Source organism: Schistocerca gregaria, chromosome 3 (genome assembly GCF_023897955.1).
Source record: "Schistocerca gregaria isolate iqSchGreg1 chromosome 3, iqSchGreg1.2, whole genome shotgun sequence".
NCBI classification, from domain to species: Eukaryota; Metazoa; Arthropoda; class Insecta; order Orthoptera; family Acrididae; genus Schistocerca; species Schistocerca gregaria.
Window position 1 is genome coordinate 195125194 of NC_064922.1, and position 25027 is coordinate 195150220.

A 25027-nucleotide genomic window follows, 5' to 3' on the forward strand; every position below is an offset into this window, starting at 1 on the left:
ACACTGTAACACGGTTCTGCCTCCAAGACATGGACAGTTATACTGCTCAAAGATGACATCGCTGTTGGGGAAGACATCAAGCATGAAGGGACACAGATGGTTCGCACCTGTCAACGTGTCTTCAATTCAGGTTCTATGCAAGTGCAGGAGAATGTCTCTCATAGCATAATACTGCTCCCACCAGCCTGCATCCGTGGTGTGCTCTATGTTCCAACCCACCGTTCATCTCGATGATGGCATTTGTGGAGACGACCGGTGACCTAGTGTAACAAAAATGTGATACATCTGACGAGATGACACATTTCCATTGGTCAATGGTCGAATGCCCACTGTAACTGATGATGTTGTTAGGTCAACATGTGAACAAGTAGGGATGGTCTGCAGCAGAGCTCTATGCTCAACTATGTACAATGAATGATGTGCTCCAAAACACTTACATGTGCACCAGCATTGTAGTCTTTTGCCAGATCACTGTCACTATCTATGCTGCTTTACAGAGTAGACAAGACAGTTTCCAATCGGTATTTAGAGCTCTCCAAGAGAGTGTTCGTCCTTCCAAAAACTTCTTAACAATCCTAACCTTATTTTTATCTGGCGTTTCAGTAAGGTCTCATGGTGTAAATTACCATCACCTGGAAAACTCTTCACAAGTAAATTTGCCCACATGCCACCATTACTACTAAAGGATTTATTATTTCTATTCCACCTTGTTCTCAATTTTTATTGCATATTAGATTTTGTACATCAACTTCTCACATGACTCTTTTGCTAAAACTTTTTCTTATCACTTGCAAGAAAGAATACAATGCAGTCTGTGAGCTGAAATTGATAGTTTACAATTACTTTATGTCACATATGTAAGAGAGCAACAATGGAGGAGTTGAGCCCATGATGACATTGTCAGTCTGTTCAAAATATTCTTGGTTGAACATCAAATAGGGGGGAGAACAGAGCTAGAAAAAAAGCAATGACACCTGCCTCAAACATTATGCCAATTAGTGACAAAGAATCTGTGAGAGGGACCTTTGTAAAAAGTGATAGCACATAAAAGCAAACCAAATGGGCAGAACTGCTTAGACAGAGAGCCCTCAGTCTGTTGATAAACTCAGTTGAGTTTGGTTTCAGCAAAGAAGCGAGATGTTTGGCTAAATCATATGGAGATGTTTCACTGTTTCTCCTTATCAGATGTAAAGGAACACTTTCCTTTAGAATTTTTGGAAGGCCATACAGTCATGGTGGTACACAACCATGTGTTCTTAAACTCTTGATGATCTTTTGATGTAAGAAGGAGGAATTTAACTGTGCAGAAGTTTTTTTTGCACACATGCTGTAGGGTTGTTATTAATTCTCCTATAGGTAGAGACACTTAACAGACCATACATCTTATCATCATGCACACTATGAGGTAAAAAGAGGTTGCACTACCTTTGTCAGCCTTCAACAGCACTACATCACTGTTCTCCTATACGTCTCATAGTGCATCCCCTTCTGCAGAGGTCCAGTTAATACATTGAGGAGGAGCTTTCAAAAGAGCATGGTGGTACTCCCCTCTTGTTTTTTCAGCAACATCTGAAGGAAGGCATTGTATAGCTTCTTCAAAACTCCACTCACAACACTAATTGTAGGTAAAAATCCGATTAACTATGATAATGGCTTCCACTGGAGAGTGCATGGGACCCCATCATCTCCATGATCTATTCTAATTGAAAATGACAGAGTGAGCCAACGTCCGTGGCGAGCAGTAACACATAGGACAGCTGAGTTCAGCAGCTCCACCAGTGAGGGTTCTGCCACCATGAAGTGTGGTCCATCTATCAACTTGAATTCTGAAGCAGCGCACTACATAGGACAGAGTGAAGCTAGTCTTCATCAGTCTCGATGGCTCGCTCACAGATGACTGGGAGGTGTCTGATCAAAATATCGTGCAATGATGACTGGCAGCAAGCCTGAAATTGGTTTCGACAATCAGTTTGCTGGTACAATTGTAAAATTCACAGAAGAAAGATATATTAATTTCTTCGCCTCTCATTTTTAGCTATGGTGCAGCTAGCTGATGCCTCATTTCCACAAAAAAAAAGGTTGATGTGAGAATAAATGTTTGCAGTCGCACACACAAACCAACATGAACAACAGCAGGCTACCTGTCTCTACATTAGGTGCATCGAAAAGGTCATTTTTATGTGAAATTGCAGGACCTAATTTTTAAAATGTAAAATATAAGGGAATGCTTACCAAAAGACAGAAGATATATTAACTTCTGTAACTGTCATCATTAACTATGATATAGGTGATGTCCAATTTGCAGCAAAACTGCTGTCTAATGGAGAGTAAATGTTCATATCAATGCACCAATATGAAAATGCTGGGTACAAACAGAGGGGCAGACCTGGTACTATTCTTGGTGTCTCACATAGGTCATATTAATGTGAACTCGTAGAACACAATTTTTAAAATTATAAAACAGAGGGTAGTTCTGATCATAAGAAAGAGGGTGTATAAAAGCCTGCAAATCTCATAATTAACTACCGATACACTACTAGTGATGTCTGATCTGCACCAAAAATTTATTTATTTATTTTCTGTCCATATAACAAAAAGTTTTCGGACATTGTCAGGAAAATTTAGATTGCATTACACATATACAGTAAAATATTCACATTCTTTCATAACAACGTATGGATCAGACACATGTCTGTACACATTATTTTTCAAAAGGGCACTGCAAGTAGATTCCTCTATAGTGTAACACAGTTTAGCTTATATTTATAACAGTACAGTACACATAATACAGTGTATAATTACATTCTTTCATACCATTGATAGATCGGACCCATTGTCTATATACACTATTTTCCAAGATGGCACTACAACTTAAAGTCCTCTATAGAGTAACAACACTTCTCTATTAATAATTGCTTCAGTCTACTCTTTCGCAAATTTAGATTTCTCTGTCCATGGGAAAGTAAATCTTCATAACCACATAATCTAATGAACCTGGCAGGGGACAATACGAGGTAGAACCTTTGGACACATTTGGGGTACCAGATAGGTTATTTACACATGCATCTGCAGAATCAAATCATTAAAAATTATAAAAAAGGCGGAGATGCATACCAAAAAAAAGGAGATACATCAAGTTATGCACCTCTCATAGTCAACAATGGTGAAGGTGATGTCATTCGCAGCAAGAAATGCAGTCAATGTGAGAGTAAATGTTCGCAACCACATGGTCTGGTAAATTTAATGGAGTACAACACAAGGAAAAGGCGTGTTATTACATCACATATACCAAATAGGCCTATTTACAAGAATTTGCAGCATCACATTATTAGAAAATTACAAAAAAAGAGGGGGAACATACCAAAAGAAAGATCTCTTAAGTTCTCCAAATCCCATAGTTAACTATGATGAAGGTGATGTCTCATTTCCAGCAAAAACACAATTTATGGGAGAGCAAAGGGGGCCAACAGTCAGAACAATAGAAGGAAGGAGCTGCAACTGTAAAAAATTGCAATGAATATAGTAAAACAATAAAGATGTAGTAAGTTTTTACCTTGCATAGTTAACTATGGAGCGGGTCATGTCTCATATCCAGCAAGAAACGTAGTTGATGGGAGAATGATGTACACAACCATGCTATCAGAAGAACCTACTGGAGACAAATGCAGGAAGTTCAAGTTACTGCTTGTCATGCAATGAAGAAGTCATGCATCTTGCATAATCAAATTATTAAAGTTATAAAGAAGTGGGAGGTACACATCAAAAGAATGAACATGTAATAAGTTCTGCAGCTCTCATTGTGATTGATAGCGGACAAAAAGTAACTGGCTTATGCCTTGATCTGTCTACGGCTTTTGACATCATAGACTACACCCAATTGCTGCAGATGCTTGAAAGAATTGGTATCAGAGGTATGCCTAACAACTGGCTCAGATCATATCTTACTGACTGCAAGCAAGTAGTTGAAATACAATTTCACAAAGAAAATATCAACAAGACACTATTCTGATTATAAAGCAGTAAAATATGGAGTACTGCAGGGCTCAGTACTGGGCCCCATCCTATTTTTGATATATACACTCCTGGAAATTGAAATAAGAACACTGTGAATTCATTGTCCCAGGAAGGGGAAACTTTATTGACACATTCCTGGGGTCAGATACATCACATGATCACACTGACAGAACCACAGGCACATAGACAACAGGCAACAGAGCATGCACAATGTCGGCACTAGTACAGTGTATATCCACCTTTCGCGGCAATGCAGGCTGCTATTCTCCCATGGAGACGATCGTAGAGATGCTGGATGTAGTCCTGTGGAATGGCTTGCCATGCCATTTCCACCTGGCGCCTCAGTTGGACCAGCGTTCCTGCTGGACGTGCAGACCGCGTGAGACGATGCTTCATCCAGTCCCAAACATGCTCAATGGGGGACAGATCCGGAGATCTTGCTGGCCAGGGTAGTTGCCTTACACCATCTAGAGCACGTTGGGTGGCACGGGATACATGCGGACGTGCATTGTCCTGTTGGAACAGCAAGTTCCCTTGCCGGTCTAGGAATGGTAGAACGATGGGTTCGATGACGGTTTGGATGTACCGTGCACTATTCAGTGTCCCCCCGACGATCACCAGAGGTGTACGGCCAGTGTAGGAGATCGCTCCCCACACCATGATGCCGGGTGTTGGCCCTGTGTGCCTCGGTCGTATGCAGTCCTGATTGTGGCGCTCACCTGCACGGCGCCAAACACGCATACGACCATCATTGGCACCAAGGGAGAAGCAACTCTCATCGCTGAAGACGACACGTCTCCATTCGTCCCTCCATTCACGCCTGTCGTGACACCACTGGAGGCGGGCTGCACGATGTTGGGGTGTGAGCGGAAGACGGCCTAACGGTGTGTGGGACCATAGCCCAGCTTCATGTAGACGGTTGCGAATGGTCCTCGCCGATACCCCAGGAGCAACAGTGTCCCTAATTTGCTGGGAAGTGGCGGTGCGGTCCCCTACGGCACTGCGTAGGATCCTACGGTCTTGGCGTGCATCCGTGCATCGCTGCGGTCTGGTCCCAGGTCGACGGGCACGTGCACCTTCCGCCGACCACTGGCGACAACATCGATGTACTGTGGAGACCTCACGCCCCACATGTTGAGCAATTCGGCGGTACGTCCACCCGGCCTCCCGCATGCCCACTATACGCCCTCGCTCAAAGTCCGTCAACTGCACATACGGTTCACGTCCACGCTGTCGCGGCATGCTACCAGTGTTAAAGACTGCGATGGAGCTCCGTATGCCACGGCAAACTGGCTGACACTGACGGCGGCGGTGCACAAATGCTGCGCAGCTAGCGCCATTCGACGGCCAACACCGCGGTTCCTGGTGTGTCCGCTGTGCCGTGCGTGTGATCATTGCTTGTACAGCCCTCTCACAGTGTCCGGAGCAAGTATGGTGGGTCTGACACACCGGTGTCAATGTGTTCTTTTTTCCATTTCCAGGAGTGTATATAAATGACCTAACATCAACCAACCAGTACCATAGCACTATCCAGTTTGCAGATGACACAAGCATATTAGTCACTGGGAAGACTGCAGAGATACTACACACAAGACTGTCTGAGGCATTAACAGATGTTGTAAACTGGTTCAACCAAAACAAACTAATAATAAATAAAATTAGCATTAAATTAGCATTAAATTTTCATAATGTCAAGAGAAACACTGAAGAGGATATAAGAATTCAGATGTCAGACACAGATATTGCAAGTGTGCCTAATACAAAATTTCTGGGGGTCTGGCTACAGGATAATCTTAGATGGGAAACTCACATTGACAAAATATTAAAGAAGCTAAGTACCATGATGTTATTTAATGAGAGTGCTAGAAAACTGCTGTCATAAGGACTGTCTAATGACAGTTTGCTATACTAATATACATTCTGTTCTAAAATATGGGATCACTTTCTGAGGTAACTCGCCATCCTGCCTAAAACTCCTCAGGATGCAAAAAAAGAATAGTAAGAATCATGGCTGGAATGAAAAGGAACAAACCATGTACACCATTATTTAAAAGAATGGGGATTCTTCCCCTTCCATGTATTTTCCTATTTGAAAATGCAATGTATATAAAGAAATATAGAATAACAAATCCTAGTGTCCTCCCCAAAAATGAAAATGTTCATCATCATAATACAAGACAGAAATCTGACTTTCATGTACTCCATACAAAAACCAGTTTGTGCCAAAAAGGAACGTTACACGGTGGAAAAATTAGCTACAATAATTTGCCAAGAGAAATTAAAGTAAAGACTGATGTAAAAAATTTTGAAACAGCATTAAAAGAATATCTGTTGACACATTGCTTTTATAGCGTGGAAGAGTCCCTCCAAAATCCTCGAGAGTCTAAGTAATGATTATGCAAACACTGTAACCATTAATACTGGCCTATAAAGACATTCAGGTGTAATTCTCAAGTTTCTAATGGGGTTCAAGTATAAGTTGTGCGGTGTCACCGCCAGACACTACACTTGCTAGGTGGTAGCCTTTAAATCGGCCGCGGTCCGGTAGTATACGTCGGACCCGCGTGTCGCCACTATCAGTGATTGTAGACCGAGCGCCGCCACACGGCAGGTCTAGAGAGACTTCCTAGCAGTCGCCCCAGTTGTACAGCCGACTTCGCTAGCGATGGTTCACTGACTTCTACGCTCTCATTTGCCGAGACGATAGTTAGCATAGCCTTCAGCTACGTTATTTGCTTCGACCTACCAAGGCGTCATTATCAGTTATTATTGATATTGTGAATCATGTAATGTCAAGAGCGACGTTCATCATTAATGGATTAAAGTGAAGTATTCCACCAGCTACGTCCATTTTTCTCAATTCTAATTCTCTTGTCATGTTCCAGACCTCACGCCAGCCTGCGTGAGCTAAAATGCGTGCATTTCGGCCTCCTTTAGTAACACAGTGTTGGCTCTCCTACCAACCACAACATTGGCGATGAGAGTAAAAGTGTTCTTATCTAAATTGCCCTGATTTACTTGTGTAATGGCTTCGCCACAATCTCCAGATATACTGTCTGAATTTTATCGCTTACAGAATCAGCAGACGCAGGCCTTACTGGATGCCCTTGGATAGCTCATCCAGGGTCAATGTGCGATGCAAAACGATGCGGCAGCAGCCGCTTCCCCGCTAACGCAGCCACAACACGCTGTTGCACCCACTTTTCGACCTTTTGATGCTGCACTGGAAAGCTGGACGGAGTGGACACGCCAATTTGGATTCCATCTCGCCGCCTACAGAATTCAAGGTAACGAGCGGCAGCCTTTTCTCCTTTCTTCAGTAGGGGTGACAACGTACCATGTGATAGTCAAATTATTCCCCCTACGTGACGTAGCAACACTGTCCTACGAAGAAATTTTGTCTGCATTAGATGCATATTTCAAAGAATCAGTCAATGTCGTTGCTAAGTGGTATACTTTCTTTCGTACAACATATACGGCAGGTCAGACTAATCGGGAGTGGGTTGCAACCTTTCAAGGCCTTACTAGGGATTGTGCTTTTGAGTGTCAATGTGGACTCCCTTATTCAGATACTATGGTACGTGATGGAATTGCACAGAACGTTTCTGATGTTCGTATAAGGGAACAGATTTTGAAACTAGTAAATCCCTCCCTTCAACAAGTGATGGACATATTGGATCGGCAGGACACGCTTGACTTTGCTCAGGAATCATTTGAAACTTCGCCAGCAGTGTGTCAGGTTAACCGGCCCACCGGGCGAGCTGCACGGAGCAGTAAACAGCCCTCGCGCCCGGCCGCGCCGCTGCCGCCAGGCTCTCATCCACGTGTGCCGCGCAGGCAAGCAATTGCAGTGATCAAATCATGCCCGCGGTGTGCTACTAAACATTCGCGTGAGAATTGCCCGTCACGCCAAGGTATTTCCTTTTATTGTAATAAAAAAGGACATATTCAGAGTGTTTGCCAGAAAAAGCTCAGATCGGAAACTCAAAACCGTTCCAGGCCCTTTGCTTCGCTCAGGAATTGGAAGCAAACCGAGGATACTCTGCCTCGCGAAATGGAAATTCATGTCGTTCATTCCACTCCGCCCAGTGCCACTCTCTCTAACAGTGATTGTGTTCGTCCCAGAAATAGTGTGCGTCGACATCGCCGGAACTCCCGTCAAGTCGCAAGTGATTATGTACCAGTGTCAGTTCATGTTGCACGAGACAGTCACTCTTGTCGTCAGCAGGACAATAAACTTTTTGTACACTTAGACATTAACAGCAAAGTGATACCATTCCAGCTCGATACAGGAGCTGCAGTTTCACTGATCAATCAAGACACTTACAAACTGTTGGGCACACCTACGTTGCGTGCCGCAGATGTTAAGTTAACTAACTATTCTGGTCCAGAGATCCCTGTGTTAGGACAGTGCAGCCTTCTTGCAACATACAAAGGACAAACAAAACTTGTGTCATTTTACGTCCTTCATTCTTCTTCTGCAGTGAACTTGTTTAGTTTCGATTTATTTCAGTTGTTTAACTTGTCTATAGTAAATAAAGTTCTATCAGTGAACCAGACTGTGCCTTCAGACAGTGTTTCTCGTCTACGTGAAGAATTTGCAGACATTTTTGCACCAGGCCTTGGTTGCCCTAAGAACTATGAAGCACATTTGGAACTGAAAGTAAATGCGCAACCGAAATTTTTCAGAGCGCGCAATGTTCCCCGCACATTGCGTGATGAGGTCGCAAAAACATTACACGATTTGTAATCACAAGGTGTGATTGAAGGTGCGCAGGCTTCTCTCTGGGCATCACCCTTAGTAATTTTGCCAAAACCTTCCGGAAAGTTGAGACTTTGTGTAGATTTCAAGGAGACAGTGAATCCACAACTAGTGATTGCAACTTTTCCTTTACCCCGCCCGGAAGATCTTTTTGACAAACTGTGCCCGGGTAAATATTTTTCGAAGTTGGACCTAGCAGATGCGTACTTGCAAATATGGTGGACGAAGAATCCCAGCGCGTTTTGGTGGTTAACATGCATCTTGGATTGTATCGATTCAAATGCCTGCCATTGCGGTGTGCATCCGCCCCTGCATTGTTTCAGCAATATCTACAAACTGTTTGTGCGTTGGTATCTACTGCAGCAAATTATCTGGACGATATTGTGATCTCCGGAAAGACAGAAGAAGAACATTTGGCCAATCTCAGAACATTATTTCAGGTCTTGCGACAAAATGGTCTTCGCTTGCGGAAGCACAAATGTGTGTTTTTTGCTTGGGACTTGCCATACTTGGGACATGTACTCAATGCCCAAGGCACACATTCCAGTCCCACTCACCTTCGTGCCATACAAGACTTGCTATCGCCGCAGAATTTGAAGCAGCTACAGAGTGTGCTGGGAAAAATCAACTATTATCATAAATATGTTCCCCAGGTCTCTTCCATTTCAGCTCCGCTTCATCGCTTACACCGCAAGAACGTTCCGTTCGTCTGGACGACGGAATGCGAACGCACCTTTCGCCAGTTGAAATCGGCATTGCTTTCCAATACTTGCCTTACGCCATTCGATCCCCAGAAGCCCCTCTTGTTGATGGTGGATGCATCGGATTTCGGGATCAGTGCTGTGCTTGCTCACAAAGATGCATCGCCCTATTGCCTTTGCGTCCAAATTGCTCTCGTCTGCTCAAAGAAATTATTCACAGATGGAGAAAGAAGCATTGGCTCTCGTATTTGGTTTTACAAAGTTTCATGAATTCTTGTATGGTCATCACTTTACCATAATCACAGACCACAAACCTTTGACATCGCTTTTTCATCCGACCAAGCCTGTACCTCCACGTAAAGTGCAGAAATTCATTTGCTGGTCTATTTTCCTCTCGCAGTACCGCTATGATATCTTGTATCGGTCCACTGCTAAGCACGGCAACACCCATGCGTTTTCCCGCTTGCCTGTTGCTGAGGATAGGGCATTCGATTCCTCTGAACTTGCTTGCATGTTCATTGATGTCCTGCCAACCACAACAAGTTGTATACCAACTTGCCGAGTATATGAGGTAAAATTCTGTGAATGTAACTCTCTAGTGTACATGTCAATTCATAGAGTAGAAGAGTTCCTCAAAAATCCTTAGAGCTTAAGTGAGAATCATGCAAATACTGTAATCGTTAATATTGGCTTATACATGTATTCAGCTGTAAACTTCAAGTTTATAATGTGGTTTAATTATAACTTACACATTGACTTGCCCAGTATATGAAGTGCTTTAAAATTTTGTGAACACAATTTTCTAGTTTCTAAAGTGTTTTAATTGTAAGATATACTTTGAACTGTCCAATATCTGATGTGCTGTACTGTACATGTAAGATTTACTGGACCAATAAATACAATACAATACAACTATGGTGGACATGATGTCTCATTTCCAGCAAGAAGCACAGTTGATGGGAGAGCAAACATTCATAACTGCACAATCAGATGAACACGCTGGGAACATAACAAGGATGGTCCTGTTGCTGCAGGGCGTACATGAAAAAAAAATAGGCAAAGCACATGCAAACTTACATAATTGAATTATTAAAACTGTAAAATAGTGGGAGGTACATGCCAAAAGAATCAAAATGGGGAAGCTATGCCATCTCATAGTTAACAATGGTGCACGTGATGTCTCATTTCAAGCAAGGAACACAGGTGATTCGAGAGTAAATGTTCCCAGCCACAAAATGAGGTGCACCTGCTGGGACAATAGAAAAAAAGGTCCAGTTATTTCAGGTCATAGACCAATTAAGACATGCACATACAAAATTGCAGAACTGAATTGATAAAATTAGAAAAACGTGTATGATACAACTTTCATAGCTATCTGTGGTGCACATGATGAATCATATCCAGCAAGAAACACAGGTGGTGGGAAAGTATATGTTCACAACCACGCAATCGGAAGAACCTGCTGGAGACAATAGAAGGAAGGTGCAGTTACTAAATGCATTACACATTATAGGTCGTGCACACATGAAGTATGAGAAACAAATTATTAAAATTATAAAAAAATTCAGAGGTTCTTACCAAATAATGGAGATTTAGTAAGTTCTGCACAGTTTTACTTAACTAGGACAGAACTAATGTGTCATTTGTACCGAGAAACACAGTCGATGTGAGAGTAAATGTTCACAACAGTGCCATCAAATGAACCTGCTGGGGCAACAGAGGAAAGTTCTTTTACTACATGGCCGGCCGGTGTGGCCGTGCAGTTCTAGGCACTTCAGTCTGGAACTGCAGACTGCTACGGTCACAGGTTCGAATCCTGCCTCCATCATGGATGTGTGTGATGTCCTTAGGTTAGTTAGGATTAAGTAGTCCAGTGTCTAGGGGACTGATGACCACATATGTTAAGTCCCATAGTGCTCAGAGCCATTTGAACCATTTTTTTACTACATGTCAAATGCCAAATACATTCTGCAAACATGAAATTTCATACGTGAATCATTAAAATTATAATGAACTGTGAGGAACCTACCAGTAGAATGGATATGAAGTTAGTCATGCACCCCACATAGTTAACTTTAGAGCAGGTGATGCCTCATTTCCAGCAAGATACACAGTCAATGTTCACAACCACACAATCAGATGAACCTATTGGGGCAACAGAGGGAAAGTCCTGTTACTACATGTTGCACACATAAGTCATGCACACACACTAACTTTCCGAATTGGATCATCAAAATTATAAAAAGTTGGGAGTTACTTACCAAAATAATGATGTCATAAGTTCTGCACTTCTCATAGTTAACTATGGCACAAATTATGTCTCATTTGTACAAAGAAACCCAGTCGATTTGAGGATAAATGTTCACAGGAATGCATTTAGCAAAACATGCTGGGACAAAAAAAAGGTCCTATTACTAAATGTTGTAAGCCAAATAGAGATGCACACAAGAACATGCAGAGGCCATTATTAAAATTATAAAGAAAGTGGGAGGTACACACAAAAAATGATGTTGTAGTAAGTTCTGCACCTGTTGATGCACAATGTTAACTACGGCGAAGGTGATGTCTTATTTCTACCAGAAACATAGTCAATGTGAGAGTAAATGTTCAGAATTTGTACACTAAATAGTCACTCACACATGTTGTAGTTGTTGTTGTCTTTAGTCCTGAGACTGGTTTGATGCAGCTCTCCATGCTACTCTATCCTGTGCAAGCTTCTTCATCTCCCAGTACTTACTGCAACCTACATTCTTCTGAATCTGCTTAGTGTATTCATCTCTTGGTCTCCCTCTACAATTTTTACTCTCCACGCTGCCCTCTAATGCCTCAGAAGATGTCCTACCAACCGGTCCCTTCTTCTTGTCAAGTTGTGCCACAAACTTCTCTTCTCCCCAATTCTATTCAATACCTCCTCATTAGTTATGTGATCTACCCATGTAATCTTCAGCATTTTTCTGTACCACCACATTTCGAAAGCTTCTATTCTCTTCTTGTCCAAACTATTTATTGCATATGTTTCACTTCAATACATGGCTACATTCCATACAAATACTTTCAGAAACGACTTTCTGACACTTAAATCTATACTCGGTGTTAACAAATTTCTCTTCTTCAGAAACGCTTTCCTTTCCATTGCCAGTCTACATTTTATATCCTCTCTACTTTGACCATCATTAGTTATTTTGCTCCCCAAATAGCAAAATTCCTTTACTACTTTAAGTGTCTCATTTCCTAATTTAACTCCCTCAGCATCACCCAACTTAATTCGACTACATTCCATTATCCTTGTTCTGCTTTTGTTGATGTTCATCTTATACCCTCCTTTCAACACACTGTCCATTCCATTCAGCTGCTCTTCCAAGTCTTTTGCCATCTCGGACAGAATTACAATGTCATTGGCGAACCTCAAAGTTTTTATTTCTTTTCCATGGACTTTAATACCTACTCTGAATTTTTCTTTTGTTTCTTTTACTGCTTGCTCAATATACAAATTGAATAACATCGGGGAGAGACTACAACCCTGTCTCACTCCCTTCCCAACCACTGTTTCCCTATCATACCCCTCGACTCTTATAACTGCTATCTGGTTTCTGTACAAATTGTAAATAGCTTTTCGCTCCCTGTATTTTACCCCTGCCACCTTTAGAATTTGAAAGAGAGTATTCCAGTCAACATTGTCAAAAGCTTTCTCTAAGTCTACAAATGCTAGAAACGTAGGTTTGCCTTTCCTTAATCTTCCTTCTAAGAGAAGTCGTATGGTCAGTATTGCCTCACATGTTCCAACATTTCTAGAGAATCCAATCTGATCTTCCCTGAGGTTGGCTTCCACCAGTTTTTCCATTTGTCCGTAATTAATTCATGTTAGAATTTTGCAGCTGTGACTTATTAAACTGATAGTTCGGTAATTTTCACATCTGTCAACACCTGATTTCTTTGGGATTGGGATTATTATATTCTTCTTGAAGCCTGTCTTGCACATATTGCTCACCAGATGGAAGAGTTTTATCAGGACTGGCTCTCCCAAGGCCGTCAGTAGTTGTAATGGAATGTTGTCTACTCCCGGGGCCTTGTTTTGACTCAGGTCTTTCAGTGCTCTGTCAAAGTCTTTACACAGTATCGTATCTCCCATTTCATCTTCATCTACATCCTCTTCCATTTCCATAATATTGTCCTCAAGTACAGCACCCTTGTATAGACCCTCTATATACTCCTTCCACCTTTCTGCTTTCCCCTCTTTGCTTAGAACTGGGTTTCCATCTGAGATCTTGATATTCATACAAGTGGCTCTCTTTTCTCCAAAGGTCTCTTTAATTTTCCTGTAGGCTGTATCTGTCTTACCCCTAGTGAGATAAGCCTCTACATCATTACATTTGTCCTGTAGCCATGCCTGCTTAGCCATTTTGCACTTCCTGTCAATCTCATTTTAGAGACGTTTGTTTTCCTTTTTGCCAGCTTCATTTACTGCATTTTTATATTTTCTCCTTTCATCAATTAAATTCAATATTTCTTCTGTCACTCAAGGATTTCTACTAGCCCTCGTCTTTTTACCTACTTGATCCTCTGCTGCCTTTACTACTTTATCCCTCAGAGTTACCCATTTGTCTTCTACTGTATGTCTTTCCCCCATTCCTGTCAATTGTTCCCTTATGCTCTCCCTGTAACTCTGTACAACCTCTGGTTTAGTCAATTTATCCAGGTCTAATCTCCTTAGTTTCCCACCTGTTTGCAATTTCTTCAGTTTTAATCTACATTTCATAACCAATAGATTGTGGTCAGAGTCCACATGTGCCCCTGGAAATATCTTACAATTTAAAACCTGGTTCCTAAATCTCTGTCTTACCATTATACAATCTATCTGATACCTTTTAGTATCTCCAGGATTCTTCCATGTATTTAACCTTCTTTTATGATTCTTGAACCAAGTGTTAGCTATGATTAAGTTATGCTCTGTGCAAAATTCTAACAGGCGGCTTCCTATTTCATTTCTTAGCCCCAGTCCATATTCACCTACTATGTTTCCTTCTCTCCCTTTTCCTACTCTCGAATTCCATTCACCCATGACTATTAAATTTTTGTATCCCTTCACTACCTGAATAATTTCTTTTATCTCATCATACATTTCTTCAATTTCTTCGTCATCTGCAGAGCTAGTTGGCATATAAACTTGTACTACTGTAGAAGGCATGGGCTTCGTGTCTATCTTCGCCACTATAATACGATCACTATGCTGTTTGTAGCAGCTTACCCACACTGCTATTTTTTATTCATTATTAAACCTACTCCTGCATTACCCCTATTTGATTTTGTATTTATAACCCTGTATTCACCTGACCAGAAGTCTTGATCCTCATGCCACCGAACTTCACTAATTCCCACTATATCTAACTTTAACCTATCCTTTTCCGTTTTTAAATTTTCTAACCTTCCTGCCCGGTTAAAGGATCTGACATTCCACACTCCAATCCGTAGAATGCCAGTGTTCTTTCTACTGATGACGACATAACATTACAAATCAAATTATTAAAATATAAGGAGGTGGAATGTTCTCAAAAATAAAAATAAAAATAAAAAAAGAAGGTGTAGCTCATTTTGTGGCTCTCATAGCTAGATATGGTGCAGCTGATCTATCATTTGCACCAAGGAACACAGTCGAGAGTAAGTGCTCAGAACCATGCAATCAGATGTAAATGCTGGGAACAGCAGAAGGTAGGTGCTGTTAGTAAATGCTGTATATGTAATAGTCATTGGCACATCAAATTTACAAACTGAATGATTAAAAGTATAACTAGGTAGAAGGTGATTATGAAAAACAAGAAGATGTATGGTTCAGGTGATCCATTATTAGAACCAAAAAACACAGTCTATGTCTGAGTAAACATTCACAAACGCCAAATCAAATCAACCTACTGGGAACAATAGAAGGAAGGTCCTGTCACTAAATGCTGTAGATGTAATATTTATTCACACATGAACTTCACAAATTCAATTATTAAAATTATAAGTGGTTTCGAGGTGCCTACCAAAGGAAAGAAGGTGCAGTTTCTTATGGTGCACATAATCTATTTTTCCACCAAGAAACACAGTCGAATTGAGAGTAATGGTTCACAACCACACAATCACAAGAACCTTCTGGGATCAACAGAAGGTATGTTTTATTAATAAATAATGTACACGTAATAGTCATGCACACTTGAACTTAACAAATTGAATTATTAAAATTTAAAGCAGTTCAGAGGTGTTTACTAAAGGGAAGGAGGAGTAGCTTGTTCTGCAGCTCTCGTAGTTATATATGGTGCAGGTGATCTCTGATATGCACCAAGAAACACTGTCAGTGTGAGAGGAAATGTTCACAAAAACAGACTGAGACAGACCTGCTGGAAACAACAGAAGGAAGGTCGTATTGCTAAATGTGGTACATGTAAAAGTTATGCACACATGAAATGTACTAATCGAATTATTATAATTATCAGTTTAAGTGGGAGATGCTTAAAAAAAAGGAGGTCCAGTTTATTCTGCAGCTGTCGTAGTCAGATATGGCGCAGGTGATTCTCCATTTGAACCAAAAAGACAGTTGATGTGAGAGAACATGTTCACAACCTTGGCATCTAATGAACCTGCTAAGAAAAAAAGAAGCAAGGTCATGTTACCAATTCCTGCACATGTAAAAGTCACACACACATGAGTTTAGAAAACGATTTATTAAAATTATTAGTAAATGGGAGACCCTTACTAAAAGAAACAAAGTGTAGTTTGTTCTGCAGAGCTTGTAGTTACATATGAGGAAGGTGATCACTCATTTGCACCAAGAAGCAAAGTTGATGCAGGAGTTACTGTTCACAACCACGCAATCAGATGATCTTGCTGGCATCTGCAAAAGGAACATTCGATTTCTAAATGCTGTACTTGTAATAGTTGTGCACACATGAACTTTACAAATCGAATTATTATAAGTAGGTGGGAGGTGCTTACCAAAAAGAAGAAGGTCTAGTTTATTCTGCAACTGTTGTGGTTAGATACGGTGCAGGTGATCTCTCATTTGCAACAATAAACCCAGTCAATGTGAGAGTAAATGTACACAACCATTCAAAATGGGAGGTGCTTAACAGAAGAAAGAAGGCCTATTTTTTTTCTGTTGTTTACGTAATTAGATATGGTGCAGGTGAACTCTGCTTTATACCACAACAGCTGTCCATGTGAGAGTAATTCATCACACCCAGGCAATCAGATGAACCTGCTGGCAACAACAGAAGGAAGGTCCTGTCAGTTAACGTTGTACACGTAATAGTGATACACAAATACACTTTACAAAACGAATTACGAAAATCATAAGTAGGTCTGAGGTGCTTACCAAACATAAGGAGGAGTAGTTTGTTCTGTGCCTTTCGTAGTTAGTTGTGGTGCAGGTGATCCATCATTAAACCAGAGTTTATGTGAGAATAAATGTTCACAACCACACAATCAGATGAACCTTCTGGGAACAAAAGAAGGTATGTTCTGTTACTAAATGCTGTAAATGGGGGACAAGGAAGGAGCCTCCATGCGTGCACTATCTGAGATAAGAGACCGAGAGTCATCTGTCAGATAATGCAGGCATCCCCCGGAAAAGTTGCAATAAAATACAATGGCCAGTCCTCCCAACACCGGAAAAGCAAAAAGAATGGGCCCTTCTTAGAGCCAACTCTGATGATTGCAAGCCTGAATGTAGAGGGTATCACCAAAAACAAACAACAAACCATATCACAACTTTGCCACATGCACAAATGGGATGTACTGTGTATACAAGAAACACACAAGAAAGAAGAGGCAATAAGACCAGAAATAGAAGGAATAAAATTAGCCATAGAAAATCCACATCCTAAACATGGCAGCGCAGTCTTCACAAACCCTGAGATGGCTATAATATCAACTAACAGAACTACATGCAATCACACAGAATTACTGACAGTCGAGTGTAGCACCTTCACCGTAATGTCAGTATACAAGCCGCCCGGAGAGAAGTTAAACTTGACTTTGCCGAGAAACTTCAACAACCAACTTGGAGAAGAAGAAGACACACTGATATCAGCTTAAAAGAATGAACTATTTAAAGGATATCCAGGAGAGAAGTACATACCAAAAAGGAGAATGTGAAACTTTGTCTGCGGCTCTCGTAGCATGAAGTAGTTTACATGATCTCTCACTTTTAATAATAAACACCATGAATGTGAGGGTAAATTTATACAACCACGCAGTCCAATGAACCTGCTGGGGAAAACAGAAGGAATGTCCAGTTACGAAATGTTGGAGCAGAAGAATACACACTGATATCAGCTTAAAAGAATGAACTATTTAAAGGATATAAAGGAGAGAAGTACATACCAAAAGGAACAATGAAAAACTTAGTCTGCGGCTCTCGTAGCCCATACGTAGAGCACATGATCTCTCACTTTTAACAATAAACACCATGAATGCGAGAGTAAATTTCCACGACCACGCAGTACAAAAACCTGCTGGGGAAAACAGAAGGAATGTCCAGTTACGAAATGTTGGAGCAGAAGAAGACACACTGATATCAGCTTAAAAGAATGAACTACTGAAAGGATATCCAGGAGAGAAGTACGTACCAAAAGGAATAATGTGAAACTTAGTCTGCGGCTCTAGCAGCCCGTAAGTAGTGCACATGACCTCTCACTTTTAATAATAAACACCATGAATGCGAGAGTAAATTTCCACAACCACGCAGTCCAATGAAACTGCTGGGGAAAACAGAAGGAATGTCCAGTTACGAAATGTTGGAGAAGAAGAAGACACACCGATATCAGCTTAACAGAATGAACTATTGAAAGGATATCCAGGAGAGAAGTACATACCAAAAGGAATAATGTGAGACTTAGTCTGCGGCTCTAGCAGCCCGTAAGTAGTGCACATGATCTCTCACTTTTAATAATAAACACCATGAATGCGAGAGTAAATTTCCACAACCACGCAGACCAATGAAACTGCTGGGGAAAACAGAAGGAATGTCCAGTTACGAAATGTTTGAGCAGAAGAAGACACACTGATATCAGCTTAAAAGAATGAACTGTTGAAAGGATATCCAGGAGAGAAGTACATACCAAAAGGAACAATGTGAAACTCAGTCTGCGGCTCTAGGAGCCCGTAAGTAGTGCACATGATCTCTCACTTTTAATAATAAACACCATGAATGCGAGAGTAAATTTCCACAAACACGCAGTCCAATGAACATGCTGGGGAAAACAGAATTAATGTCCAGTTACGAAATGTTGGAGACGAAGAAGACACACTGATATCAGCTTAAAAGAATGAACTATTTGAAAGGATATCCAGGAGAGAAGTTCATACCAAAAGGAACAATGTGAAACTTAGTCTGCGGCTCTAGCAGCCCGTAAGTAGTGCACATGATCTCTCACTTTTAATAATAAACACCATGAATGCGAGAGTAAATTTCCACAACCACGCAGTCCAATGATCCTGCTGGGGAAAACAGAAGGAATGTCCAGTTACGAAATGTTGGAGCAGAAGAAGACACACTGATATCAGCTTAAAAGAATGAACTATTTAAAGGATATCCAGGAGAAAAGTACATACCAAAAGGAACAAAATGAAACTCAGTCTGCGGCTCTCGTAGCATGAAGTAGTGGACATGATCTCTCACTTTTAATAATAAACACAATGAATTTCGAGAGTAAATTTCCACAACCACACAGTCCAATGAACCTGCTGGGGAAAACAGAAGGAATGTCCACTTACAAAATTTTGGAGAAGAAGAAGACACACTGCTAACAGCTTAAAAGAATGAACTACTTAAAAGATATCCAGGAGAGAAGTACATACCAAAAGGAACAATGTGAAACTCAGTCTGCGTCTCTCGTAGCCCATAAGTAGCGCACATGATCTCTCACTTTTAACAATAAACACCATGAATGCGAGTGTAAATTTCCACAAACACGCAGTCCAATGAACCTGCTGGGGAAAACAGAATTAATGTCCAGTTACGAAATGTTGGAGACGAAGAAGACACACTGATATCAGCTTAAAAGAATGAACTATTTAAAGGATATCCAGGAGAGAAGTACATACCAAAAAGGAGAATGTGAAACTTTGTCTGCGGCTCTCGTAGCATGAAGTAGTTTACATGATCTCTCACTTTTAATAATAAACACCATGAATGTGAGGGTAAATTTATACAACCACGCAGTCCAATGAACCTGCTGGGGAAAACAGAAGGAACATACAGTTACGGAATGTTGGAGAAGAAGAAGACACACTGATATCAGCTTAAAAGAATGAACTATTTAAACGATATCCAGGAGAGAAGTACATACCAAAAGGAATAATGTGAAACTTAGTCTGCCGCTCTAGCAGCCCGTAAGTAGTGCACATGATCTCTCACTTTTAATAATAAACACCATGAATGCGAGAGTAAATTTCCACAACCACGCAGTCCAATGAACCTGCTGGGGAAAACAGAAGGAATGTCCAGTTACGAAATGTTGGAGCAGAAGAATACACACTGATATCAGCTTAAAAGAATGAACTATTTAAAGGATATAAAGGAGAGAAGTACATACCAAAAGGAACAATGAAAAACTTAGTCTGCGGCTCTCGTAGCCCATACGTAGAGCACATGATCTCTCACTTTTAATAATAAACACCATGAATGCGAGAGTAAATTTCCACGACCACGCAGTACAAAAACCTGCTGGGGAAAACAGAAGGAATGTCCAGTTACGAAATGTTGGAGCAGAAGAAGACACACTGATATCAGCTTAAAAGAATGAACTGTTGAAAGGATATCCAGGAGAGAAGTACATACCAAAAGGAATAATGTGAGACTTAGTCTGCGGCTCTAGCAGCCCGTAAGTAGTGCACATGATCTCTCACTTTTAATAATAAACACCATGAATGCGAGAGTAAATTTCCACAACCACGCAGACCAATGAAACTGCTGGGGAAAACAGAAGGAATGGCCAGTTACGAAATGTTGGAGCAGAAGAAGACACACTGATATCAGCTTAAAAGAATGAACTGTTGAAAGGATATCCAGGAGAGAAGTACATACCAAAAGGAACAATGTGAAACTCAGTCTGCGGCTCTAGCAGCCCGTAAGTAGTGCACATGATCTCTCACTTTTAATAATAAACACCATGAATGCGAGAGTAAATTTCCACAAACACGCAGTCCAATGAACCTGCTGGGGAAAACAGAATTAATGTCCAGTTACGAAATGTTGGAGACGAAGAAGACACACTGATATCAGCTTAAAAGAATGAACTATTTGAAAGGATATCCAGGAGAGAAGTTCATACCAAAAGGAACAATGTGAAACTTAGTCTGCGGCTCTAGCAGCCCGTAAGTAGTGCACATGATCTCTCACTTTTAATAATAAACACCATGAATGCGAGAGTAAATTTCCACAACCACGCAGTCCAATGATCCTGCTGGGGAAAACAGAAGGAATGTCCAGTTACGAAATGTTGGAGCAGAAGAAGACACACTGATATCAGCTTAAAAGAATGAACTATTTAAAGGATATCCAGGAGAAAAGTACATACCAAAAGGAACAAAATGAAACTCAGTCTGCGGCTCTCGTAGCATGAAGTAGTGGACATGATCTCTCACTTTTAATAATAAACACAATGAATTTCGAGAGTAAATTTCCACAACCACACAGTCCAATGAACCTGCTGGGGAAAACAGAAGGAATGTCCACTTACAAAATTTTGGAGAAGAAGAAGACACACTGATAACAGCTTAAAAGAATGAACTACTTAAAAGATATCCAGGAGAGAAGTACATACCAAAAGGAACAATGTGAAACTCAGTCTGCGTCTCTCGTAGCCCATAAGTAGCGCACATGATCTCTCACTTTTAACAATAAACACCATGAATGCGAGTGTAAATTTCCACAACCACACAGTCCAATGAACCTGCTGGGGAAAACAGAAGGAAAGTCCAGTTACGAAATGTTGGAGAAGAAGAAGACACACTGATTTCAGCTTAAAAGAATGAACTATTTAAAGGATATCCAGGAGAGAAGTACATACCAAAAGGAACAATGTGAAACTTAGTCTGCGGCTCTAGCAGCCCGTAAGTAGTGCACATGATCTCTCACTTTTAATAATAAACACCATGAATGCGAGAGTAAATATCCACAACCACGCAGTCCAATGAACCTGCTGGGGAAAACAGAAGGAATGTCCAGTTACGAAATTTTGGAGAAGAAGAAGACACAATGATATCAGCTTAAAAGAATGAACTATTTAAAGCATATCCAGGAGAGAAGTACATACCAAAAGGATCAATGTGAATCTCAGTCTGCGGCTTTAGCAGCCCGTAAATAGTGCACATGATTTCTCACTTTTAATAATAAACACCATGAATGCGAGAGTAAATTTCCACAACCACGCAGTTCAATGAACCTCCTGGGAAAACATAAGGAATGTCCAGTTACGAAATTTTGGAGAAGAAGAAGACACACTGATATCAGCTTAAAAGTACGAACTATTGAAAGGATATCCAGGAGAGAAGTACATACCAAAAGGAATAATGTGAAACTTAGTCTGCGCCTCTAGCAGCCCGTAAGTAGTGCACATGATCTCTCACTTTTAATAATAAACACCATGAATGCAAGGGTAAATTTCCACAACCACACAGTACAATGAACCTGCTGGGGAAAACAGAAGGAATGTCCAGTTACGAAATGTTAGAGCAGAAGAAGACACACTGATATCAGCTTAAAAGAATGAACTTTTGAAAAGATATCCAGGAGAGAAGTACATACCAAAAGGAATAATGTGAAACATAGTCTGCGGCTCTAGCAGCCTGTAAGTAGTGCACATGATCTCTCACTTTTAATAATAAACACAATGAATGCGAGAGTAAATTTCCACAACCACACAGTATAATGAACCTGCTGGGGAAAACAGAAGAAATGTCCACTTACAAAATTTTGGAGAAGAAGAAGACACACTGATATCAGCTTAAAAGAATGAACTACTTAAAAGATATCCAGGAGAGAAGTACATACCAAAAGGAACAATGTGAAACTCAGTCTGCGTCTCTCGTAGCCCATAAGGAGCGCACATGATCTCTCACTTTTAACAATAAACACCATGAATGTGAGAGTAAATTTCCACAACCACGCAGTCCAATGAACCTGCAGGGAAAAAGAGAAGGAATGTTCAGCTACGAAATGTTTGAGCAGAAGAAGACACACTGATATCAGCTTAAAAGAATGAACTATTGAAAGGATATCCAGAAGAGAAGTACATACCAAAAGGAACAAAGTGAAACTCAGTTTGCGGCTCTAGCAGCCCGTAAGTAGTGCACATGATCTCTCACTTTTAATAATAAACACCATGAATGCGAGTGTAAATTTCCAAAACCACGCAGTCCAATGAACCTGCTGGGGAAAACAGAAGGAATGTCCAGTTACAAAATGTTGGAGAAGAAGAAGACACACTGATATCAGCTTAAAAGAATGAACTATTTAAAGGATATCCAGGAGAGAAGTACATACCAAAAGGAACAATGTGAAACTTAGTCTGCGGCTCTAGCAGCCCGTAAGTAGTGCACATGATCTCTCACTTTTAATAATAAACACCATGAATGCGAGAGTAAATTTCCACAACCACGCAGTCCAATGAACCTGCTGGGGAAAAGAGAAGGAATGTCCACTTACAAAATTTTGGAGAAGAAGAAGACACACTGATATCAGCTTAAAAGAATGAACTACTTAAAAGATATCCAGGAGAGAAGTACATACCAAAAGGAACAATGTGAAACTCAGTCTGCATCTCTCGTAGCCCATAAGTAGTGCACATGATCTCTCACTTTTAACATTAAACACCATGAATGTGAGAGTAAATTTCCACAACCACGCAGTCCAATGAACCTGCTGGGGAAAACAGAAGGAATGTCCAGTTACGAAATGTTTGAGCAGAAGAAGACACACTATATCAGCTTAAAACAGTGAACTATCGAAAGGATATCCAGAAGAGAAGTACTTACCAAAAGGAACAATGTGAAACTCAGTCTGCGGCTCTAACAGCCTGTAAGTAGTGCACATGATCTCTCACTTTTAATAATAAACACCATGAATGCGAGTGTAAAATTCCACAACCACGCAGTCCAATGAACCTGCTGGGGAAAACAGAAGGAATGTCCAGTTACGAAATGTGGGAGAAGAAAAAGACACACTGATATCAGCTTGAAAGAATGAACTATTGACAGGATATCCAGGAGAGCAGTACATACCAAAAGGAATAATGTGAAACTTAGTCTGTGGCTCTAGCAGCCCGTAAGTAGTCCAGATGATCTCTCAATTTTAATAATAAACACCATGAATGCGAGAGTAAATTTCCACAACCACACAGTCCAATGAACCTGCTGGGAAAAACAGAAGGAATGTCCAGTTACGAAATCTTGGAGCAGAAGAAGACACACTGATATCAGCTTAAAAGAATTAACTATTGGAAGGATATCCAGGAGAGAAGTACGTACCATAAGGAATAATGTGAAACTTAGTCTGCGGCTCTAGCAGCCCGTAAGTAGTGCACATGATCTCTCACTTTTAATAATAAACACCATGAATGCGAGAGTAGATTTCCACAACCACGCAGTCCAATGAACCTGCTGGGGAAAACAGAAGGAATGTCCAGTTACGAAATGTTGGTGAAGAAGAAGACACACTTATATGAGCTTAAAAGAATGAACTATTTAAAGGATATCAAGGAGAGAAGTACGTAACAAAAGGAATATGTTGAAACTTAGTCTGCGGCTCTAGCAGCCCGTAAGTAGTGCACATGATCTCTCCGATTTAATAATAAACACCATGAATGCGAGAGTAAATTTCCACAACCACACAGTCCGATGAACCCGCTGGGGAAAACAGAAGGAATGTTTAGTTACGAAATGTTGGAGCAGAAGAAGACACACTGATATCAGCTTAATAGAATGAACTATTTAAACGTTATCCAGGAGAGAAATACGTACCAAAAGGAACAATGTGAAACTTAGTCTGCGGCTCTAGCAGCCTGTTAGTAGTGCACATGGTCTCTCACTTTTAATAATAAACACCATGAATGCGAGAGTAAATTTCCACAAACACGCAGTCCAATGAACCTGCCTGGGAAAACAGAAGAAATGTCCAGTTACGAAATGTTGGGCAGAAGAAGACACACTGACATCAGCTCAAAGGAATGAACTATTAAAAGGATATCCAGGAGAGAAGTACATACCAAAAGGAACAAAATGAAACTTAGTCTGCGGCTCTCACAGCATGAAGTAGTGCACATGATCTCTCACTTTTAATAATAAACACAATGAATGCGAGAGTAAATTTCCACAACCACACAGTATAATGAACCTGCTGGGGAAAACAGAAGAAATGTCCACTTACAAAATTTTGGAGAAGAAGAAGACACACTGATATCAGCTTAAAAGAATGAACTACTTAAAAGATATCCAGGAGAGAAGTACATACCAAAAGGAACAATGTGAAACTCAGTCTGCGTCTCTCGTAGCCCATAAGGAGTGCACATGATCT